Here is a 24,341-nt window from a genome sequence, read left to right as displayed (position 1 = left end):
ATTCCCTTATGATTCTAGAATCTAGAGATATGAAATCAGTATCACTGGGTAGAAATCAGGGTGTTGGCACAGCCTCTGGAGACCCTAGAGAAGAAGCTCTTCCTCCCTCCTCCAGTTTGGATGGCTGCCACAATTCCTTGGCTTATGGCTGCATCATCTTAATTTCTGCCCCCATAATCACATCCCCTTCTCCTGTCTGTAACAAATCTCCCTCTGCCTCATTCTTAAATGGACATTTGTGGTTATATCTAGGGCCCACCTGGATATCCAGGATGGTCTCCCATTTCAAGATCTTTAACTTAACCACACCTGCAAAGTCTTTACCATGTAAGAGAACACTCAGAGTTTCCAGAGACTAGGACATGGATATCTTTTGAGGGGGCCATTATTTACCCTACTATATGCCTAAAAAGATATGAGGAGAGGGATCAACAGCATCTAAGAAAGGACTTTTTTAGATGATTAAAGTAGATGAAGCAGCTCAAAATTGCTAATCATCAGAGAAATGCAAATCAAAACTACAATCATCTATCACCTCACATGTCAAAGTGTCTATCATTAAAAAGAACAAATAACCACAAATAACAAATGTTCATGAAGATGCAGAGAAAAGGGAACATTTTCACACTGTTGGTGGGAATGTAAAGTGATGCAATCACTGTGGAAAACCTTAAGGAAGAAAGAATATTAACAAAAAGTTATTTATCACTGCCTTTATATACTGTCTTTCTCCCAACCTGACAGGAAAGCAGAGGTTATTCTCTGGAGAAATAAAGGCAAAAAGGCCTCACAGTTATGGCCACCAAACAGAATGGAGGAGAGAAGTGTGGCAAAGGATAAAACCAGAGGATGACAAGGTACACTAGTGAACGAAGGGATATGCAACCCCCTTTCTCTGACCCACTCCCAAAATGCCACCATATAGCCCAAAGTCAAAGAAATGAGGAATTCCTCTCTGGAAGAAAATGAACAATTTCAGAAAAATGCATCTACGAGTAATAACATTTAGGAGCATTCCAATGAAAAGACCAGGTCTTCCTTCTAAGACCTATAGCAGCACATCTCAAATTCTGGTGCCTGTACCTCCTTATAGTCACAAAAGTTACTGATAGCTCCAAACTATGCAAATTACAGGTATCAAATTGTAACATTTTAGAAATTAAATTGGGAATTTAAAAATACTTATTAATTTATTTCAAAATAACAATAACAAATCTACCATATAACATAAGTAACATTTTTAATGAAAAATAATTATTTAAAACAAAAAATATTTAGTGGAAGAGTGGTAGTTTGAACAATCTCTTTAAAGTCTGTTGTAATAAAATACATCTGGGCTCTCATATCTGCTCCTGCAGATGCAACAGAGCCCTGTTGCAACGTTCTGGTTGAAGTATATGAAGAAACTGTAGCCTCACACTAATATATATAGTTGGAAAATGGAAAAAGTATTTTAGTACCCTTTTTGGATAAGTGAAGACTGAAACTCCACCAAAACTTGAAAATCAGTAGTTTCTAAAGGTTATCTTTAGGCAGAATCTGAAATTATACCAGTGAACTTTTTGTACTCTGTTCCATTAAAGTCCATTGGTCTATCTTGCACTTTGAACATATCTTTTGATTTTGTAACATCATGCATTTATCATTTAGAAAAATCTTTGCTCACTGAGTTACAGAGGTCTTCCAAATGTTGACACATTTCATTATACAATATCCAAAAAAATCACATTTGTTAATATTACCACAGATATCATCAGCAAACTCTATAAGTATTGGTAAGCTGTCAAGTTCCCCATGGCCAATTTAAATGTTTCAAACTTCTATATTTCTTGAAAGCTTGAATTTTATCATTGGCAAAAAATATTATGAGTTGTTTTCCTTAAAGTGACATGCTCACTTTATTGATTTTTAAGAAAATGTCTGGTAGGTATCCAACTCTAAATGATCATAGCTTGTCTATCATTCACTCTTGTAAATAAAAATGGTTTTCATGAAAAAAAAAAAAAAATCACTTCAACTTTCAACTCAGACAAGGGCACTAATGATTTTCCTTGAGACAGCCACTGTATACAGTGTGTAGCAGAAATGTCCTAGGCAGACTTGCCATTTTCTTGCACAGAATGTTAAAAAATGTGTACTCAATTCATAAATTTTACTATTTCACCAAGGCTAACCTTCAGTGAAACTAGCATGTTATACAATAGCTTGTGGTGGTGAATAATACTGGCATGGCTCGGTGCCATTACCTTTATTCATGGCAAGAGGTTTCAGCAGTTTTATCCACCAGTGCTTTGCACCATCTGTGTGAATGTTAACACAGTGAAAAAGCAAACAGCTCTCTGATATTTAATATGAAAATAATTTTGACCTCATGAACTCCTTGCAAATTTCTCTGAGATCTCAGGAGTCCTTAAACAACACTTTGAGAACCACTACCTTATAACCAAATGAACAAACCTGTCTTTATGATCTGAGAACTCTTTGGGCATTTTAGTCACTTACTTAAAAATATGCAGAGTTAAGTAAGAATCACTTTTGTGCTGGGGTTTTCCAGGATGACCCTCAGGCTCAGTGATTCACTAGAGGGACTTAGAGTACTAGAAAAGCTGTTATACTCATAGCTATATTTTATTACAATAAAAGAACACAGATTAAATTCAGTGAAGAGAAAAGGTACATGGGATGAAATCCAAGAAAAGCCAGGTATAAGTTTCTAGGCTTCCCATCCCAGTGGAGTCATATAGGGATACAACTAACTCTCCCAGCAATGATATGTGGCACATGTAAAGTTGTGCCAACCAGGGAAGCTCACTGGAGCCTGGGTATCCAGGGTTTTTACTGGGAGTCAGTCATGTAGGCAAGCAGAACCTGTATGGATAACCTCAGCTACTGACCTTTCAGCCTCCCTCCTCCAGTACAAAACCAGGCAGTCAAAATAAATCACTTTTTTAGCACAAACCATTGGATCACATTGGTTCAGTGTGGCCCAAGGTCTCAAGAATACAAAATCAATTTTATCAAGTAGGATATTCCAGGGGCTCAGAATTTATCCTCCAAGAGCCAGCCAAGGGACAGTTCTGAAGGTAGGACTTTCTGTGAAATGTGTTGGGTTTACCTCAGGTGTGCTAAGTCAATCCTTTCCTGATCAATCTGCCTCCATAATTAAAGAAAAAAGATAAAGAGCTGAGGGTGGCTCAGTGGGGAATCCGCCTGCCAGCGCATGAGACACAGGTTGGGTCTCTGGTCCAGGAGGACCCCGCTTGCAGCAGAGCCATAGGCCCACACACCACAACTATTTGAGTCCATGCTCTACATAATACAAGATATTGCACTCATAAAACAATATGAGTAGCCTACACAATGATCAGAGGGTAAGAAAGAGCCCTTGGGAATTAGCCATCATAAAATATCCAAAATAAAGAAATCAAATAGTTGAAAGTTAAAATAGAAGATATCACCAAGAAGCCAGAATAAAAAACTAAAAAGTCAGAAAATATAAAAACAATGGTTAAAAATAACACACAAAAACCCTCTTTGAGTTGATCTAGGATGGCCAGTGAATGAAAGGAGTATGAAAATGAGGGAGCAGAGACAATGGAGAGAAACAGCTCCAAGAAGGAGCACAAGACATTTTTCCAGAATTATACGGCAAAAATTTATAGATTGAAAGAGTCTGCTGAGTGACTAGAGCAATGAAAGAATATGCATCATTTCAAAATTTCAGAATGCCAAAGATAATGAGAAGAAGTTTCCAGAGAGAGAAAGCCTGTCAACATAAAAGAATGAAAATGAGAATGATATCAAATTTCACAACAGCAATATTGAACGCTAATGACAGTAGAGTACAGCGATGTTTCAAAATCTAAGGGAAAATATTTTTTTTACTTAAAATTTTGTCCAAGCCAAACTACAAAGGAAGTGTGAAAATTAAAAATAGAGTCAGTTTAGACTCTAAAAGTTTTTTTAATGAATATCTCATGAACCTTTTTGAAGGATATGCTTCAGCAAAAAAGGGGAGTCAGTCAAGAAAGCAAAATGTGTTCATTGTAAGCTCCAACAAAGAGACTGCATCAAAGGAGAGTAAGAGTGTCAAAGAAAGGTACAGAATTATCCCATCCATCACTGTTTTCCATACAAATAGGATGACTGTACAGCCTCTGTTTGCTGAGACAGTACCAGTTTATACAAGTTGGTCATAAAATCTCTTTTAACTCTCAAAAATGTCCAGGTGTGACAATGAATCATATAGTCACTTTAATTAAAAGCCATTGTATCAAACAGCTTAGCTAAGTTATTCTATGATAACAAATAGCCCTAAAATCTCAGTGGTGGGCAACAACATGAATGGAATTACTTCCTCTTTATGGTCACTATGGGTATCTCTTCTCATATTACAAGATCAAGGCTGAAGATCAGACTCTAGCTGAGACACAAGAATTTTGTAGTAGAAGGAAAGAATAATGGCAGAACCATATTATGGCTCTTAAAGTCTCTGCTGAGAAGTGGCGCCTATCACTTGCATTCACGTTATTGGCTAAAGCATGTTACATGGCCAAGTCTGAAGCCACTGAGTTGAGAATTAAAAACCTTCTGTAGTGTGATTCTCAGTATGGAAAGGATCAGTTGGGGTTGATGTAAGTAAATTATTTTTGGAAAGTAATTTACATTATCACAGGTATGTAGAATTTAGTTTTAGAACTGCATATTTCAATTCAATCAAGATAAAGATTGACTTTAAAGTAGCAATTCATGAAAAACCCTGAATCTTATCTAGAGAGCAATCACTAGGAAAGGTGTGCATTAAATAATGGCATTCCTCAATATATCTAATGTTGATTCAGGAGTTAAAGTAGCATCAGAGCTTTCCAAGTGAACAGCATAAACTACGAGGTAAGACTCAAGTGACTCTTGACTTACTACGTCACCAGCATACACTTTCTTCAGAGACACGTGGTGCCAAACTGACTTAAGTCTGCTCATTCATTCATTCCTTCACACAGCACACATGTACTGAGCATTAGAAATCCAAATTCCGGTATTGAGCTACATGAGTTGTTTGTTTATTTTAGAAATTAATCCTTTGTCGGTTGTTTCATTTGCTATTATTTTCTCCCATCCTGAGGGCAGCCTTTTCACCTTGTTTACAGTTTTCTGTGCTGCGGACATTATGTATACCTATGGCTGATTCATGCTGATGTATGGCAGAAACAATGCAATGTTGTAAAGCAGTCCAATTAAAAACCAGGTCTGTGTGTGTGTTAGTCACTCAGTCGTGTCTGACTCTTTGCAACCGCATGGACTGTGGCCCCCCAGGCTCCTTTGTCCATGGAATTCTCCAGGCAAAAGAAAACTAAAATTAAAATTAAAAAAAAAAAAAAAGAAATCCAAATTCAAATAAGATTCTACAGTTTCCTACAAGGAGCCCTCAATCTTAAGGAATTGTGAAAATACTGATAATACAATGGGATATGTACTTTATGGTTTTAATAAAGTGCTTTGTGAGCACTTTATTACTGTTGGGTTGATCTTGTTCACTGGTCTGAATTTCACTGTCTGCCTCCTGCTGTGGCCTAGCTGAGGCACTTAGAAATATTTGTAAATTTTTAAACTATATGATATTTTCACAAAGTGGTTAAATATCCAAATATCCCACAATGACACACTTTTCCTTAAGTTCCATGCTAAGTAATTATCTCAGGCTATCTACCCAGAGCATCTTTCTCTGGATTGATAGTCACTGCCTATAGTGTAAAGGAAATGACAAAAACACAGAGGCATAATTGTAGAAGATGATATTTCCCAAAGAAGAGCTGATTCCAATTACGAACATTCACGTAAGAATTCTGATTAAGGGAACCTACAATTTCACAGTTGTAAAATCCTTAATTACCAGCTAACATGTAAACTTTCAGGAGTAAGGGGGAAAAAAACCAGCAAAGTACAGTTGACCTTGAACAAAATGAGTTTGAATTGCACAAGTCCACTCACACACAGATGTTCTTCAACAGTAAATACTACAGTACTACATGATTCAGTGGTTGAATCTGCAGATGTGGAACTGCAGATACAGGAGAATGACTGTAAAGTTTTACATGGATTTTTGACTGGTTCTGGGGGGCTCCATGACCCTAACCTCCACATACTTCAAGGGTCAACTGTTGAACAAAAGCGTTGCTGCTGTTGCTAAGTCGCTTCAGTCATGTCTGACTCTGTGCGACCCCATAGACGGCAGCCCACTAGGCTCCCCCGTACCTGGGATTCTCCAGGCAAGAACACTGGAGTGGGTTGTCATTTCCTTCTCCAATGCATGAAAGTGAAAAGTCAAAGTGAAGTTGCTCAGTCGTGCCCGACTCTTAGCGACCTCATGGACTGCAGCCTACCAGGCTCCTCCGTCCATGGGATTTTCCAGGCAAGAATACTGGAGTGGGTTGCCATTGCCTTCTCCGAACGAAAGCGTAGAGCATCTTAAATCAAGGCAGAAGGTGAACCAGATAAGAACCAGAATAGGGGAAATGTCAGGCTCACATTGATGCTGTTTCCCTAAAGGTAACTCCTCATGAATCCATATATTCCTTCTCTGGGTTGAATATTCCTAGCGTTGTAATACATCTCTTCCATTTTTCCCTTAACGTCTCCTCACTTTACAAGACTGTACAAGCCCACTGTTCCTAAGAATCAAGTAGATCTCAGGCTCCATGTCCATGATCTGGGGAAGAAGGTATTTCCTTCCATTTTTCAAAGCTAAGATCACTTACGAGTAGAAAAAGATAAAGTGTCAGCAAAAAACTTCTGAGAGCTGTGCCTTATTGCCCACTGGAAATAGCTAAGTGCTTTGCCTGCAATATCTCATTTTATCTTCTCATGAGACCCATGAGAACTTTTAAAAAATATCCATCTTACTGATGAAAAGAAATTGTGTAACACAAAAGTTGATACTTTGCCCAATACTAACACATTACTAACAACTGGAGGAGCTAGGATTTGAGTTCCTACAGGCTTTGGAGAATCCCATGGACGGAGGAGCCTGGTGGGCTACAGTCCATGGGGTCGCTAAGAGTCAGACACGACTGAGCGACTTCACTTTCACTTTTCACTTTCATGCATTGGAGAAGGAAATGGCAACCCACTCCAGTGTTCTTGCTTGGAGAGTCCCAGGGATGGGGGAGCCTGGTGGGCTGCCGTCTATGGGGTGACACAGAGTTGGACACTACTGAAGTGACTTAGCAGTAGCAGCAGGCTTCAGAGCCAATGCCTTAATTATATAATATACTATACACCCTCCATGGCAACAAATGTGGAAAAGACTATAGTGATAGAAACTAAAAAGTGGCAAATATCTTGAATATGTGCTAATCCAACAATCTGCAGATAGATCCCATGGAATTAGTTAGAACCTTCTGTACTATTTTATGTGGAACATCCACCTTTCCTATCAAGCAACCCCAGATAGAACAATAACTTGCCAAATGGCTTGAATGCAATAAGTGTAACCGAATAATCTTAACAAGAACTTATACAAAAATCGTTTCACAATACATGTAAATCAAGTTATCACTCGATATGTCTTCAACTTATATAGTGACATATATCAATTGCTTCTCAATAAAACTAGAGAAAAAATTTAAAAAACTCTTAAAAATCTGCGATGTTTTCACAGCTACTTCATAGAGTTAGTACAGCAGCTTGATTTTTAGTCAGCAATTTGTTCTCTGTGGAAAAAAGAAATTATATAATAGGTCTCACATGCATAGTCACTCCAAGTTAGTATGAATTTTAAGCATAAGCATTGTGGGAGAAAACAGTCTTAACTTTTTAATTGCTTAGTATTTAATTTAAAAATATTTCATTTCTATTCAAGTTGTAATTTGAACAACATATGCTGCTAAATATTAAAACAAAAATTGTCTTAATTTTTAACCATATTTTATAGAAAAAAAGTTTTTATTTATAGTTTTAACCTATTATCAATAAGGAAGAAGACATACAACACCACACATGATTTTTCAGCAGAGATCAGAAGATTTGTATTTCAAATGTCATATATACTCCAAATTTCTAAACCAGCTTGTATTTATTCTTTAAAAGCAAAAAGAAAGCAAAAAAAAGGTCAATTTCTAATTTCAAAGAATATTAGTGTGTACTTTGAAAGTATTGATTTTGTCTCTGATGGAGTTATTTCACTCCATAAGAAAATTATGGCTTAGAGGTTACTAGAGACTGTCTCCCCCTGTAAACAGAATTGAAGACCATAAAAATAAGTTGCAAATAGAAAGCTCACTTTGTCATTAATAGACATTTATGTGTTTCAATTATATCTATGTTTTTAAAATATAAAAGCTTAAATATTACACAAGAACTTCATGAAAATTATGTTGGAAGAAAAATATGGTCACCGCTTATCACACTGCATGTGGATCAACTGAAAACTAAATTTACAATATTGCTTAAAAAGAGACCAAAGTGATGTCCTAAAGTAAGGACTCTGGTTGATTGTATTATAAGCATCATTCATTTTTTATTTATTTACTAATTTCCTAATTTTATACTGCTAAAATTTAAAACATTTGAGATGAAATAAGGTTTACCATGTGTTTAGTCGCTCAGTCGTGTCCTACTTTTTGCAACCCCGTCGACTGTAGCCTGCCAGGCTCCTCTGTCCATGGGAATTCTCCAGGCAAGAACATTGGAGTGGGTCACCATGCCCTTCTACAGGGAATCTTCCCAGCCCAGGGATGGAACCCAGGTCTCCCACATTGCAAGCAGATTCTTTATCAGCTGAGCCACCAGGGAAGTCCCAAGGTTTATTAAATCTAATGTGGAAAGATAAAGGGAATATATGCTGATTTCAAACTACAGTAATTAAAATATGATATTGGCACAAGAATAGACATATAAATCAATGGAATAGAATTGAGAAACTAGAATAAGCCCTTAAATTTATGTTCAATTGGTTTCAACAAAGGTACCAGGACAATTCAGTGGGGTTTTTCAACAAATGATGCTGGGATAACCACATTTCTATATACAAAAGATGAAGGTGGACCCTATCTCATATCACATACAAAGATTAACTTAAATGTGAAAGTTAAAACTATAAAGTTTTTAGAAGAAAACCTAGGTATAATTCTTTGGAACTTTAAAATTGTTTTGGAGACTCTGAATTAAGAAATCTTTGGTTTATTACATGTAACACTAAAAGTATAAGCAATAAAAAAATAGATAAGTTGGACTGTATTAAAATTTTAAATGTTTATGCTTCAAAGGACACCATCAAGAAAGTGAAATGCCAACCCACAGAATGAGAGAAAACATTTTCAAATTATATGACTGATTAGGGATTTGTTTCCAGAAAAAAATATATAATATATATATAGAATTCTTGCAACTCAACAATAAAAAGCAAATGTCAAATTTTAAAATGTGAGAAGAGTTTGAATATACTTTCTTCAGATATATGAATGACCAATAAGCACACGGAAAAGTGCTCAACATCATTAGTCATTTGGGAAATAACACGGTGAGATACCAGTTCAAAGATATACAATCATAAGTGTTGGCAAGGAGGTGAAGAAACTGAACTCTCATACATTGCTAATAGGAATACAAAATGATACCGACACTCTCAAAACAGTCTGGCAGTACCTCAAAATATGATACATGGAGTTACTATGTAACCCAGAAATTTCACTCCTAGGTATCTACATGTGAAACTTGAAAAATTATGTCCCTATAAAAACTTGTACACAAATAGCAGAAACCCAAATATCCATCCACTGAGGAAAAGATAGACAAAATGTGGTCTGTCCAATGCAGCAACAGGATGAAGTACTGACACATACAGTAAGGAAGAATAGTGAAAACAAATGTGTTACATGAAGGAAGTCAAACACAAAAGGTCACATATCACATGATTCCATTTACACGAAATGTCCAGAATAGGCAAATCTATAGAAATAGAAAGCAAACAGATTAGCAGTTTCCAGGGACTGAGGGAGAGCTGAGGTGGGGGTGGGAAGTGACTATTAACAGGTACAGGGTTTCTATCTAGCACGATGAAACGTTCTAAAATTAAATTTTAGTGAGACTTTCACAATTTTATAAATATAATAAAAATCATTGAACTGTATATACACTTTAAATGAGTGAATTTTATGGTATTTATACACCAATAAATATTTTTTAAATAGTCACAGCAATCGTGTTTGTAACAATACATTATTTTGACAATAATCCAAATTTCCATCAACAGTAGAACAGATAGATAAAGTTGAATATTTACACTCTGCCATGCCTATGGCAATGGAAAGGAGTGAGGTGTATACTAGGGGATAAATAAAGAAGAATTTCAAAACCCTATCACTGAACAGTAAAAGGAAGGTACAGAAATGCATAAAATGATTACATGTATAGAATTCAAAAACTAAACAAAATATCTTTTCTAATCTGATTACCCACTTAGAGGGGGAAAAAAATCAATGTTATGGTTAATAATTTGTCCATACTATAAAATTTAAAATTTTTAAACTTTAAGATTATTTTGCTGTGAAAGAAGCCCTCTCCTCTAAAAATAGATATCAATATCTTTATCTTCATTCTGCACTTTATTTTACCAAAATCTTATTCAAAGAAAGTTTAAAATTTAAAAAAAAAAAACCTCTTGACAGAAATGTCAACATAAAGGATGCATAAATACTAAACATTACAAAACATCCACTAAATATCATAAACAAAAGGGTAAGTCTATATTTTATCCTGTGGTGATTGATGGCACTCTTATGAAACTGCAATTGAGGACAACCGCATTTTTATTCCAATTAGTCATGAAGGATTTCATAGAACCTCATAACATGTTAAGATCTGTTTCAAATAGGAAGAGGTTATGAAGTTGAAAACCTTTCAAACTAAACTGTCTTATTTTGAGACCATTTTCTCATTTTACTATTCTCTGCTCATATATTTAAAAGTACAGTTAATTGAGAAATAAAGGTACAGTATCCCCATACTTATCAATTTACTAATGTGGTTTATAAGATGATTTCACTTCAGTTCACTTCAGTCGCTCAGTCATGTCTGACTCTTTGCGACCCCATGAATCGCAGCACACCAGTCCTCCCTGTCCATCACCAACTCCTGAAGTTCACTCAAACTCACGTCCATCGAGTCGGTGATGCCATCCAGCCATCTCATCCTCTGTCATCCCCTTTTCCTCCTGCCCCCAATCCCTCCCAGCATCAGAGTCTTTTCCAATGAGTCAACTCTTCGCATGAGGTGGCCAAAATACTGGAGTTTCAGCTTTAGCATCATTCCTTCCGAAGAACACCCAGGGCTGATCTCCTTTAGAATGGACTGGTTGGATCTCCTTGCAGTCCAAGGGACTCTCAAGAGTCTTCTCCAACACCACAGTTCAAAAGCATCAATTCTTCGGTGCTCAGCTTTCTTCACAGTCCAACTCTCGCATCCATACATGACCACTGGAAAAACCACAGCCTTGACTAGATGGACCTTTGTTGGCCAAGTAATGTCTCTGCTTTTCAATATGCTATCTAGGTTAGGCATAACTTTTCTTCCAAGGAGTAAGTGTCTTTTAATTTCATGGCTGCAGTCACCATCTGCAGTGATTTTGGAGCCCTGAAAAATAAAGTTTGACACTGTTTCCACTGTTTCCCCATCTATTTGCCATGAAGTGATGGGACCAGATGCCATGATCTTCGTTTTCTGAATGTTGAGCTTTAAGCCAACTTTTTCACTCTCCACTTTCACTTTCATCAAGAGGCTTTTTAGTTCCTTGTCACTTTCTGCCATAAGAGTGGTGTCATCTGCATATCTGAGGTTATTGATATTTCTCCCAGCAATCCTGATTCCAGCTTGTGCTTCTTCCAGTCCAGCGTTTCTCATGATGTACTCTGCATATAAGTTAAATAAGCAGGGTGACAATATACAGCCTTGACGCACTCCTTTTCCTCTTTGGAACCAGTCTGTTGTTCCATGTCCAGTTCTACCATTTCTGAAAGAGTAGTGAGGGACAAGATTATTGGGTTCCTGGAGATTCTGATTCAAAATTGAATATTTGAATATAAACATCTGAATACTTTTAAAGGAACTATAGAAAATTTTAAGGGAACCACTGAATTAGAGACTTCTTAAAGTCCCAATTCCAGTTTTACACTGCAAAATACAACAACTGTATAAGCAACTAGTTAGCAACAACAGAATGGTACAAGACTAGTCAAGTTATCAAATCACAAATCTTGGAATATAAACACACTGCTTTGTGATAAGCAGAGCAGCTGTTTAATCTGGTAAGAAAAACTGAAATCACATCTACTAGGAAGGCCTGATAGATACTGAACATGAAATCAGTAAACAGAATTCATTATTTTAATAATACACATTCTTCAAGGCACTTTAACTCACAAGGAAAATGAGAAAATACATGATAAGAAGTTCTAATCATCTAGCTGTGTGGTGATATTTTTCTTTTAAATATATGTAAACAATCTGTATATTGTAATTAGATCTCAATTTTTACCCAAAGGTTTTCATATCTTTCAGCAAAAATGGATGTTAGGAATCAAGAGAAAATTATTAAGATTCAGATTTCTCTAGTTCTTTAATTTGGCAATGAAGGAGTAGCATGGTATGTCAAAAACATCTAGAACTAAAGAATAAATTTAACTCTGCATACCTTATCCATCTGAGATTATAGTCATCTACAGACTTCACAGAAGCTTTAGAAGTCATCTGATTTTTTTTAATGATTGTCTCATAATATCCTTAAATTCCTTTCAAAGGCAAATTCTCTCTTGGGTTTCCAGGTTATGTCCTTTTTCTGCAAACACGCGTCACTGAAAGCCAATGGAATTACCTAAACAGGATAGAGGGCCAACACAGCGGTCCAGGCCTGTGTCAGAGTTGAGCCATTTCTGCTTCTGCCAGTTCACATCGCCACTCCTGCCAGGAGCCCATTGCAGCATACACGATAGGTCTGCCTGTGACTGATCCTGCTTCTACAAGGTCGCACATCCTCAAGACAGAGCTTCTTTTTATTTCTACCTTGAGTTGATTTATTAGCTCAACTTCTCTAACCTTCTTTGGAAAAGAAGTTATATAAATAAGAACTTTCTTCTGCTTAGGACATTTGACTAGAACAAAGTTACCTTTGATTCCTAATGTATTTTGAAAGAATAAATACCAACAATGAAACATCAAACATCAATATGCCTTTTGTTTTTTTACTCTTTTAAGAAGAAAAATAATACAAGAATAAGAAAACAAACTACTAAAATATGGTCCAAGACATTAACAAACACCTCATCAAAGAAGATATACAGATGAAAAATAAGCATATGAAAAAATGCTCCACGTCATAAGTCATCAGGAAAAGCAAATTAAAACAACAATGAGATTCAACTACATACCTATTAGAATGACCAAACTCTGGAACACTGACAGCATCAGATGCTGGTGAGAATGTGGAGCAGTGGGAACTCTTGTTCATTGTTGACAAGAACGCAAAATAGTACAGATACTTTGAAAGACAGTTTGGCTATTTCTTACAAAACTAAACATACTTTTACCACTTGGCCCAGCTGTTATGTCCCTTAATATCTAACCAAAGGAACTAAAAACCTATGTCCACACAAAAACATCCATGTCCTGCACATGGATGTTTATAGCAGCTTTACTCTAATTACCAAAACTTGGAAGCAACCAAAATGTCCTTTAGTATGTGAATGGATAAACTGTGGAACATTCAGGCAATGGAATTAAAAAGAAAAGTGATATTCAGGTATAAAAAGATATGGAGGAAAGTTAAATACATATTACAAAGTGAGTAAGGCCAATATGAGAAGCTATTACAGTATGATTCCAACTTTATGACATTCTAGAAAAAAAAAAGTATGGAGATAGTAAAAATATCTGTGGTTCTTGGTGGTGAGGGGTGAATAGGCAGAGAACAGAAGATTTTCAGGACAGTAAAATATTCTATGTGATATTATAATTATGGATATATTTACATATATATATATACATTTGTCCAAACGATAGGATGTTGAAGGCCAAAGGTGAACCCTAAGGTAAACTATCAACTTAGGGCAATTGAGGTGGGTCAATGTAGGGTTATCAGTTCAGTCGCTCAGTCGTGTCCAAATGTTTGCAATCCCATGGACTGCAGCACACCTCCCTGTGCTGCATGGCTTCCCTGTCCATCACCAACTCCCAGAGTTTACTTAAACTCATGTCCATTGAGTTGGTGATGCCATCCAGCCATCTCATCCTCTGTCATCCCCTTCTCCTCCCGCCTTCGATCTTTCTCAGCATCAGGGTCTTTTCAAATGAGTCAGCCCTTCACATTAGGTGGCCAAAGTATTGGAGTTTCAGCTTCAGCATCAGTCCTTTCAATGAATATTTAGGACTGATTTCTTTAGGATGGACTGGTTGGTACTCCTTGCAGATCAAGGGACCCTCAAGAGTCTACTCCAAAAAAAGCATCAATTGTTCAAAAGCATCAACTGTTTGGCACTCAGCTTTCTTTATAGTCCAGTTTTCACATACATACATGACTACTGGAAAAACCATAGTCTTGACTAGACGTTCATTTGTTGGCAAAGTAATGTCTCTGCTTTTCAATATGCTGTCTAGGTTGGTCATAACTTTTCTTCCAAGGAGTAAGCATCTTTTAATTTCATGGCTGCAATCACCATCTGCAGTGATTTTGGAGCCCCCCAAAATAAAGTCTGCCACTGTTTCTTCTGTTTCCCCATCTATTTGCCATGAAGTGATGGGACCAGATGCCATGATCTTCATTTTTTGAATATTGAGCTTTAAGCCAACTTTTTCACTCTCCTCTTTCACTTTCATCAAGAGGCTTTTGAGTTCCTCTTCACTTTCTGCCATAAGGGTGGTGTCATCTGCATATCTGAGGTTATTGGTATTTTGCCCACCAATCTTGATTCCAGCTTGTGCTTCATCCAGCCCAGCCTTTCTCATGATGTACTCTGTATATAAGTTAAATAAGCAGGGTGACAATATACAGCCTTGATGTACTCCTTTCCCTATTTGGAACCAGTTCGATGTCTAGTTCTAACTGTTGCTTCCTGACCTGCATACAGATTTCTCAAGAGGCAGGTCAGGTGGTCTGGTATTCCCATCTCTAAGAATTTTCCACAGTTTGTTGTGATCCACACAGTCAAAGGCTTTGGCATAGTCAATAAAGCAGAAATAGATGTTTTTCTGGAACTCTCTTGCTTTTTCCATGACCCAGCGGATGTTGGCAATTTGATCTCTGGTTCCTCTGCCTGTCTAAAACCAGCTTGAACATCTGGAAGTTCACAGTTCACATATTGCTGAAGCCTGGCTTGGAGAATTTTGAGCATTACTTTAGTAGTGTGTGAGATGAGTGCAACTGTTCAGTAGTTTGAGCATTCTTTGGTGTTGCCTTTCTTAGGGATTGGAATGAAAACTGACCTTTTCCAGTCCTGTGGCCACTGCTGACTTTTCCAAATTTGCTGGCATACTGAGTGCAGCACTTTCACAGCATCATCTTTCAGGATTTGAAACAGCTCAACTGGAATTCCATCACCTCCACTAGCTTTCTTCATAGTAATGTTTCCTAAGGTCCACCCGACTTCACATTCCAGGATGTCTGGCTGTAGTTGAGTGATCACACCATCATGGTTATTTGGATCATGAAGATCTTTTTTGTACAGCTCTTCTGTGTATTCTTGCCACCTCTTCTTAATATCTTCTGCTTCTGTTAGGTCCACACAATTTCTGTCGTCTCTTGATCCCATCTTTGCATGAAATATTCCCTTGGTATCTCTAATTTTCTTGAAGAGCTCTTTTCTTTCCCATTCTATTGTTTTCCTCTATTTCTTTGTATTGATCACTGAGGAAGACTTTCTTATCTCTCCTTGCTATTCTTTGGAACTCTGCATTCAAATGGGTATGTATTTCCTTTTTTCCTTTTCTCACTTCTCTTTTCACAGCTATTTGTAAGGCCTCCTCACACAGCTATTTGCTTTTTTGCATTTCTTTTCCTTGGGGATGGTCTTGATCCCTGTCTCCTGTACAATGTCATGAACCTCTGTCCATAGTTCAATAGGCACTCTGCTATCAGATCTAATCCCTTGAATCTATTTGTCACTTCTACTGTATAATCATAAGAGATTTGGTTTAGGTAATACCTGAATGGTGTAGTGGTTTTCCCTTTCTTCAATTTAAGTCTGAATTTGGCAATAGGAGTTCATGATCTGAGCCACAGTCCGCTCCCAGTCTTGTTTTTCTGACTCTATAGAGCTTCTCCATCTTTGGCTGCAAAGAATATAAACAATCTGATTTTGGTGTTGACCATCTGGTGATGTCCATGTGTAGAGTCTTCTCTTGTGTTGTTGGAAGAGGGTGTTTGCTATGACCAGTGCATTCTCTTGGCAAAACTCTATTAGACTTTACCCTGCTTCATTCTGTACTCCAAGGCCAAATTTGCCTGTTACTCCTGGTGTTTCTTGACTCCTTATGTTTGCATTCCAGTCCTCTATAATGTAGGGTTATATGTGGTAAAAAAGAAAAAAATGTGTACCATTCTAGTGAAGAATATTGATACTGGTGGAAGCTATACATGTGTGTGGTAAGGGAGTATAATGGGTAATTTTCTCTACCTCTGTCTCAATTTTATTTTAAAACTAAAATTACTCAAAAAATAATAAGTTCTTAAATAAAAAGAATAATAATAAAGAGGCTGAATAATTTATCTAAATATCAGTATGTGCTTTTTTATTCTCCCATCCACAGGTATTTTCCTCTCTCCATCCCAAGGAGGTTTTCTAAGCTTATTTGTTCCCTTGCCTTGACGCAAATGTTTTTGTGTCCAAATATAAAACGGAAGCTTGGGTGTCCAGAAAACAACACCTCCTCTTGAACTTTATATGCAAAATCAAACTCATAGAAGGAATAATTGAAGAGAAAGTTGAGGACTTTGAGGTAGAGGGAGGAAGAAGTAGGAGAGCTTCTTTTAAAGAGTTGGGGGACCACAGCTCACCTCCACAAATATGATCCAAGCATCCTCTTTTTGAGGACTCTTAAAGGCAACCTGTGAAACAGCAATGGGCGTAGAATAGAAAGAATCATCTCCATGGAAACTCTGGGGAAAGGTCTTATGTCTAGTCTTGGCACAGAAGCGACAATGCTATTATGTAGCTTAGGACATGAGTCAGTTAAGTTCAGTCAGTTCAGTTCAGTCAGTTCAGTCACTCAGTCATGTCCGACTCTTGCAACCCCATGAATCGCAGCACGCCAGGCCTCCCTGTCCATCACCAACTCCCGGAGTTCACTCAGACTCACGTCCATCGAGTCAGTGATGCCATCCCCTTCTCTTCCTGCCCCCAATCCCTCCCAGCATCAGAGTCTTTTCCAATGAGTCAACTCTTCGCATGAGGTGGCCAAAGTACTGGAGTTTCAGCTTTAGCATCAGTCCTTCTAATGAACACCCAGGACTGATCTCCTTTAGGATGGACTGGTTGGATCTCCTTACAGTCCAAGGGACTAGTAACGGGCCTTAGAAAGCATCACTATGAAGAAAGCTAGTGGAGGTGATGGAATTCCAGTTGAGTTGTTTCAAATCCTGAAAGATGATGCTGTGAAAGTGCTGCACTCAATATGCCAGCAAATTTGGAAAAGTCAGCAGTGGCCACAGGACTGGAAAAGGTCAGTTTTCATTCCAATCCCAAAGAAAGGCAACACCAAAGAATGCTCTAACTACTGCACAATTGCAGTCATCTCACACACTAGTAAAGTAATGCTCAAAATTCTCCAACCCAGGCTTCAGCAATATGTGAACCGTAAACTTCCAGATGCTCAAGCTGGTTTTAGAAAAGGCAGAGGAACCAGAGATCAAATTGCCAACATCCGCTGGATCATTGAAAAAGCCAGAGAGTTCCAGAAAAACATCTATTTCTGCTTTATTGACTATGCCAAAGCCTTTGACTGTGTGGATCACAATAAACTGTGGAAAATTCTTCAAGAGATGGGAATACCAGACCACCTCACCTGCCTCTTGAGAAATCTATATGCAGGTCAGGACATGAGTAGTTGAGACTAAAGATTGAGGGCTATAAAAAGAATGAAATAACGCTATCTGTAGCAACATGGATGGATCTAGAGTGTCATACTAAGTGAAGTCAGACAAAAATAAATATCACATGATATCACATATGTGAAATCTAAAAAAAAAAAAATGATACAAATGAACTTATTTGCAAAACAGAAACAGACTCCCAGACTTCAAAAGCAAGCTTATGGTTACCAAAGGGGAAATGTGTCAGGGGAAGATAGATTAGGAGTTTGGGATTAACATATGCACACTCCTGGTGGCATAGTGGTAAAGAACCCACCTGCCAAAGCAGGAGACATGAGATGTGTTTTCAGTCTCTGGGTTGGGAAGATCCCCTGAAGGAGGGCATGGCAACCCACTCCAGTGTTCTTGCCTGGAGAATCTCATGGACAGAGGAGGCTGGCGGGCTACAGCCCATAGTGTTGCCAAGAGTGAGACACAACTGAAGCAACTTAGCATGCACACACATATGTGAAAATGAAAGTGTTAGTCATTCAGTCGTGTCAGATTCTGTGCGACCCCATGGACTGTAGCCCACAGGCTCCTCTGTCCATGGGATTTTCCAGGCAAGAATACTGGTGTGGGTTGTCATTTCCTTCTCCAGGGGATCTTCCCAACCCAGGGATCGAACCCAGGTCTCCTGCATTGCAGGCAGACTCTACCATCTGAGCCACCCAGTGAAAAAATGAAAGTCGCTCAAATATGTTTGATTCTGCGACCCCATGGACTGTAGCCCATCAGGCTTCTCTGTCCATGGGATTTTCCAGGCCAGAATACTGGAGTGGGTAGCCATTCCCTTCTTCAGGAAATCTTCCCAACCCAGGGATCGAACTCAGGTCTTCTTTACCAGCTGAGCTACCAGGGAAGCATACATATATAAAAGAGATAATTAACAAGGACCTACTTGTAACTCTACTCAATATTCTTTAAAAACCTACATGGGACACCTTATCTTTGACAAAGGAGGCAAAGATATACAATGGAGAAAAGACAGTTTCTTTAACAAGTGTTGCTGGGAAAACTGGTCAACCACTAGTAAAAGAATGAAATTAGAATACTTTCTAACACCATACACAAAAATAAACTCAAAATGGATTAAAGATCTAAATGCAATACCAGAAACTATAAAACTCCTAGAGGAAAACATAGGCAAAACACTCTCTGACATAAATCACAGCAGGATCCTCTATGACCCACCTCCCAGAATATTGGAAATAAAAGCAAAAATAAACAAATGGGACATAATTAAACTTAAAAGCTTCTGCACTACAAAGGAAACTATAAGCAAGGTGAAAAGACAGCCTTCAGAATGGGAGAAAATAATAACAAATGAAGCAGCTGACAAAGAATTAATCTCAAAAATATACAAGCAACTCCTGCAGCTCAATTCCAGAAAAATAAGCGACCCAATCAAAAAATGGGTCAAAGAACTAAACAGACATTTCTCCAAAGAAGACATACAAATGGCTAACAAGCACATGAAAAGATGCTCAACATCACTCATTATCAGAGAAATGCAAATCAAAACCACAATGAGGTACCATCTCACGCCGGTCAGAATGGCTGCTATCAAAAAGTCTACAAACAATCAATGCTGGAGAGGGTGTGGAGAAAAGGGAACGTTCTTACACTGTTGGTGGGAATGCAAACTAGTAGAGCCACTATGGAGAAGAGTGTGGAAATTCCTTAAAAAACTGGAAATAGAACTTACGACCCAGCAATCTCACTGCTGGGCATACACACCGAGGAAACCAGAAACCAGAACTTGTACCCCAATGTTCATCACAGCACTGTTTACAATAGCCAGGACACGGAAGCAACCTAGATGTCCACTGGCAGACGAATGGACAAAAAAGCTGTGGTACGTATACACAATGGAATGTTATGTAGCTATTAAAAAGAATGCATTTGAATCACTTCTAATGAGATGGATGAAACTGGAGCCTATTATACAGAGCGAAGTCAGAAAAAAAACACCAATACAGTATATTAACATATATATATATGGAATTTAGAAAGATGGTAACGATGACCCTATATGTGAGACAGAAAAAGAGACACAAATGTAAAGAACAGACTGTTGAACTCCGTGGGAGAAGGCAAGGGTGGGATGATTTGAGAGAAGAGCACTGAAACATGTATATTATCATATATGAAACAGATGGCCAGTCCAGGTTCGATGCATGACACAGGGTGCTCAGGGCTGGTACACTGGGATGACCCTGAGGGATGGGATGGGGAACACAGGTATACCCATGGCTGATTCATGTGAATGTATGGCCAAAACCACCACAATATTGTAAAGTAAGTAGCCTCCAATTAAAAATTTAAAAAAAAACCTATATGGGAAAAGAATCTGAAAAAGAATGGATAAATGTATATGCATAACTAAATCACTTTGCTATATACTTGAAACTAACACAACATTGTAAATCAACTATATTCTAATATAAAATAAAAAGCAAATTTAAAAAGACTAAAGACTGAGGAATGAGGCTTCCTTGGCTCATTCGTTGAAAATCTATCTGCAGTGAAGGAGACACAAGAGATGTGCATTCAATTCCTGGGTCTGGAAGATCCCCTGGAGGAGGGCATGGCAACCCACTCCAGTATTCTTGCCTGGAGAATCCAATGGGCAGAAGAGCCCATCAGGCTACAGTCCATAGAGTCACAAAGAGTTGGACACAACTGAACCGACTGAGCATGCACACATACAAAGACTGAGGAATATAATGTTCTGAACTGTAAAGAACCCTTAAAACCTTTGGGTGAACAAGGTGGCAGGGAAAGAACCTTAGTAATGACTGAGATTTAATTCCTTGGCAGTGCATCAGGGTGGGAGAATATCTGACCTGGAAAAATGAAGGGAATACAACGGTTTATTATTGCCTGATGTCATAGAATAAATACTAAATTTTCTACAGTTTGGAAAAATTCCTTGTATATACACCGTACCTTTCCACCTCAAGGTTAGACAACCAGTCAGAATGCTTCCAGAAAACCACTAATCAGTTTTTTCAATTTAAGAAAGGTCTTCTATATAACCATCAGGATATCTGATGCAGCAGCCAAGCAGAAACATGTTTTGTATACACAATGGAGAGAATAAAGTAAAGCAGATTTCTCTGAGAAACAAGTAAAGGCCAATTACTTCTTCTCACTCAGTGGAACAAAATGAAAAAGAAATGAACTATAAAAATGCCAAACTTCCAAAAGTATGTCATTTTGTTCTTCTCACATGAGTGGAAATATCTAAACTTTTGAAGGGTAAACTCAGTTTTTTGTACTAATATTGATTAATAGGCTATAGTTTTTAAACATAATCTGAGTGAGAATTTATCTGTATCTAATTTTAAAGTAGACATTTTCAAATTCACTTGACCACCTTTATAGGAATACTACAATATAGAAAGTAACCTTATAGGAACTTCAGTTCAGTTTAGTTGCTCAGTCATGTCCAACTCTTTGGGACCCCATGGATTGCAGCACACCAGGCCTCCCTGTCCATCACCAACTCCTGGAGTTCACTGAGACTCACGTCCATCGAGTCAGTGATGCCATCCAGCCATTTCATCCTCTGTCGTCCCCTTCTCCTCCCACCTTCAATCTTTCCCAGCATCAGGGTCTTTTCCAATCAGTCAGTTCTTTGCATCAGATGTCCAAAGTATTAGAATTTCAGCTTCAACATCAGTCCTTCCAATGAATATTCAGGACTGATTTCCTTTAGGATGGACTGGTTAGATCTCCTTGCAGTCTCTAGACTCTCAAGAGTCTTCTCCAACACCACAGTTCAAAAGCATCAATTCTTCAGCGCTCAGCTTTCTTTATAGTCCAACTCTCACATCCATACATGACTACTGGAAAAACCATACCTTTGACTAGACAGACCTTTGTTGGCAAAGTAATGTCTCTGCTTTTTAATATGCTGTCTAGGTTGGTCATAACTTTTCTTCTTAGGAGTAAGTGTCTTTTAATTTCATGGCTGCAGTCACCATCTGCAGTGATTTTTGGAGCCCAAAAAAATAAAGTCTGCCACTGTTTCCATTGTTTCCCCATCTATTTGCTATGAAGTGATGGGACCAGATGCCATGATCTTAGTTTTCTGAATGTTGAGCTTTAATTCAACTTTTTTACTCTCCTCTTTCACTTTCATCAACAGGCTCTTTAGTTCTTCTTCATTTCTGCCATAAGGGTGGTATCATCTGCATATCTGAGGTTATTGATATTTCTCTCAGCAATCTTGATTCCAGCTGTGCTTCATCCAGCCCAGCGTTTCTCATGATGCACTCTGCATATAAGTTAAATAAGCAGGGTGACAATATACAGCCTTGACGTACTCCTTTTCCTATTTGAAACCAGTCTGTTGTTCCATGTCCAGTTCTAAGTGTTGCTTCTTGACCTGCATACAGATTTCTCAAGAGGCAGGTCAGGTGGTCTGGTATTTCATCTCTTTAAGAGTTTTCCACAGTTTGTTGTTCCACACAGTCAAAGGCTTTGGCATAGTCAATAAAGCAGAAGTAGATGTTTTTCTGGAACTCTCTTGCTTTTTTGATGATCCAACAGATGTTGGCAATTTGATCTCTTGTTTCCTCTGTCTTTTCTAAATTTGGCTTAAACATCTGGAAGTTCATGGTTCACATACTGTTGAAGCTTGGCTTGGAGAATTTTGAGCATTACTTTGCTAGCGTGTGAGATGAGTACAATTTTGTGGTAGTTTGAGTATTCTTTGGCACTGCCTTTCTTTGGGATTAGAATGAAAACTGAACTTTTCCAGTCCTGTGGCCATTGCTGAGTTTTCCAAATTTGCTGGCGTATTGAGTGCAGCACTTTCACAACATTATCTTTTAGGATTTGAAAGCTCAACTGGAATTCCATCACCTCCACTAGCTTTGTTTGTAGTGATGCTTCCGACTCTTTGTGACCCCATGGACTGTGGCCTACCCACGTTCCCTTGTTCATGGGGTTTTCCAGGCAAGAGTACTGGAGTGGGTTGCCATTTCCTTCTCCAGAGGATCTTCCCTACCCAGGGATCAAACCTGGGTCTCCCGCATTATAGGCAGACACTTTTCCGTCTGAGCCACCAGGGAATGCCCTAAAGAGTTTATAACTTACCAAATCTGAAACTAGAGGCCAATCTCAGGAATAGATATACGGCTTGTATGTTTAGTTAATTCTTACGCAGTGCACTTCTCAGAGGCAACGGATCATTTACACTGTAACCCCATTTGCCCTAGTGTATTGCCTGGCATGTAGCAGGTGTTCCGTAAGTATGTTTTGAATTGAATTTAACTCTTTCCTCAAACTTCAGGTTCCTGCCCCAAAGTAAAAAATAATAGATGTTGTGGGTGCCTCTCATAAATTCCTTGATTAATATTCCCATCTCTAAACCTCTGAAATTGCTATTGCTAACAGTTTACACTTGTGACTTTATACCTCATTGGATGGGTATTTGGGGAGAGAATAGTGGAAGATTAAATAAATTAAGTGAAGAAAAACTACTTCTGCAGAGCACTGCCTCAGCAGGAGATGCCTTGGAAATTAAATCATAATCACCCCAATATATCCACCCCAGAGGATGGCCAAGGATTGGTCAATATGGAGTTCAAAGCCTGGTCCTCTTGCCTCAAGGCAGGACAGCTCTAGGCTGAACCTAGATTCAGAGCACCCTGTGAATCAGACTAAGGCGAGACTTTACCCAAGACTTCATCACTGCTCAATTCCTCCTTCATCCTGCTTCTTTTACTTAGTCCTGAAAAGCACTTCCTCAACCCACACAAACCTCAGTCTCTGTCTTGAACTCTTCTTTTAACAAATGTGATCTAACACAGTAATTCTCGGCTCCCGTCCTCTGTTTCTGTCTGTTTCTCTCTCATAAGCATGCACCACTCCACTAATACAACCATACCTTCCATAAATTCACTTTAGGTTTACTTCTGCTTAACTTTGTTTAGTAAATAGTGACCACTGTCTGGATTTCACCAATCAAAAAAAAGCAGAGGTTCCTGAAAAGGCCAAGGGTCCCAAATAGGTCTGAGATCTCTGTTGGTCAAGAGAGAATCTTGACATTTATTTGCTCCTGCAGTATCAAGACTATTGGAAAATGTAGTTGGCAATTCTGAATATAACCAGATGCAAAATTCAACTAAAGGTCAACTATTCAACACCACAATATTACACTTCTGATGTTACTGAAATGCAAGTTCCTATGCCCAACTCACAGCAAGGCCATGCA

General features: G+C 38.2%; 1 long non-coding RNA gene across 4 annotated transcripts in view; it reads right to left on the bottom strand.

Annotated features, from left to right (window-relative positions):
- The window catches only part of LOC129620792 (uncharacterized), a 123,391-nt gene that overhangs the window by 34,590 nt on the left and 64,460 nt on the right, over positions 1–24,341 (bottom strand). For all 4 annotated transcript variants that reach the window (XR_008698701.1, XR_008698699.1, XR_008698702.1 and 1 more), the window contains one exon: positions 8,586–8,810. This is a non-coding gene — a long non-coding RNA (uncharacterized LOC129620792). The remainder of the gene's footprint in view (positions 1–8,585; positions 8,811–24,341) is intronic.

This window comes from Bubalus kerabau, chromosome 10, assembly GCF_029407905.1.
Source record: "Bubalus kerabau isolate K-KA32 ecotype Philippines breed swamp buffalo chromosome 10, PCC_UOA_SB_1v2, whole genome shotgun sequence".
NCBI classification, from domain to species: domain Eukaryota; kingdom Metazoa; phylum Chordata; class Mammalia; order Artiodactyla; family Bovidae; genus Bubalus; species Bubalus kerabau.
Note: the sequence above shows the minus strand (reverse complement) of the source record. Positions and strands in the feature narration are given on the sequence as shown.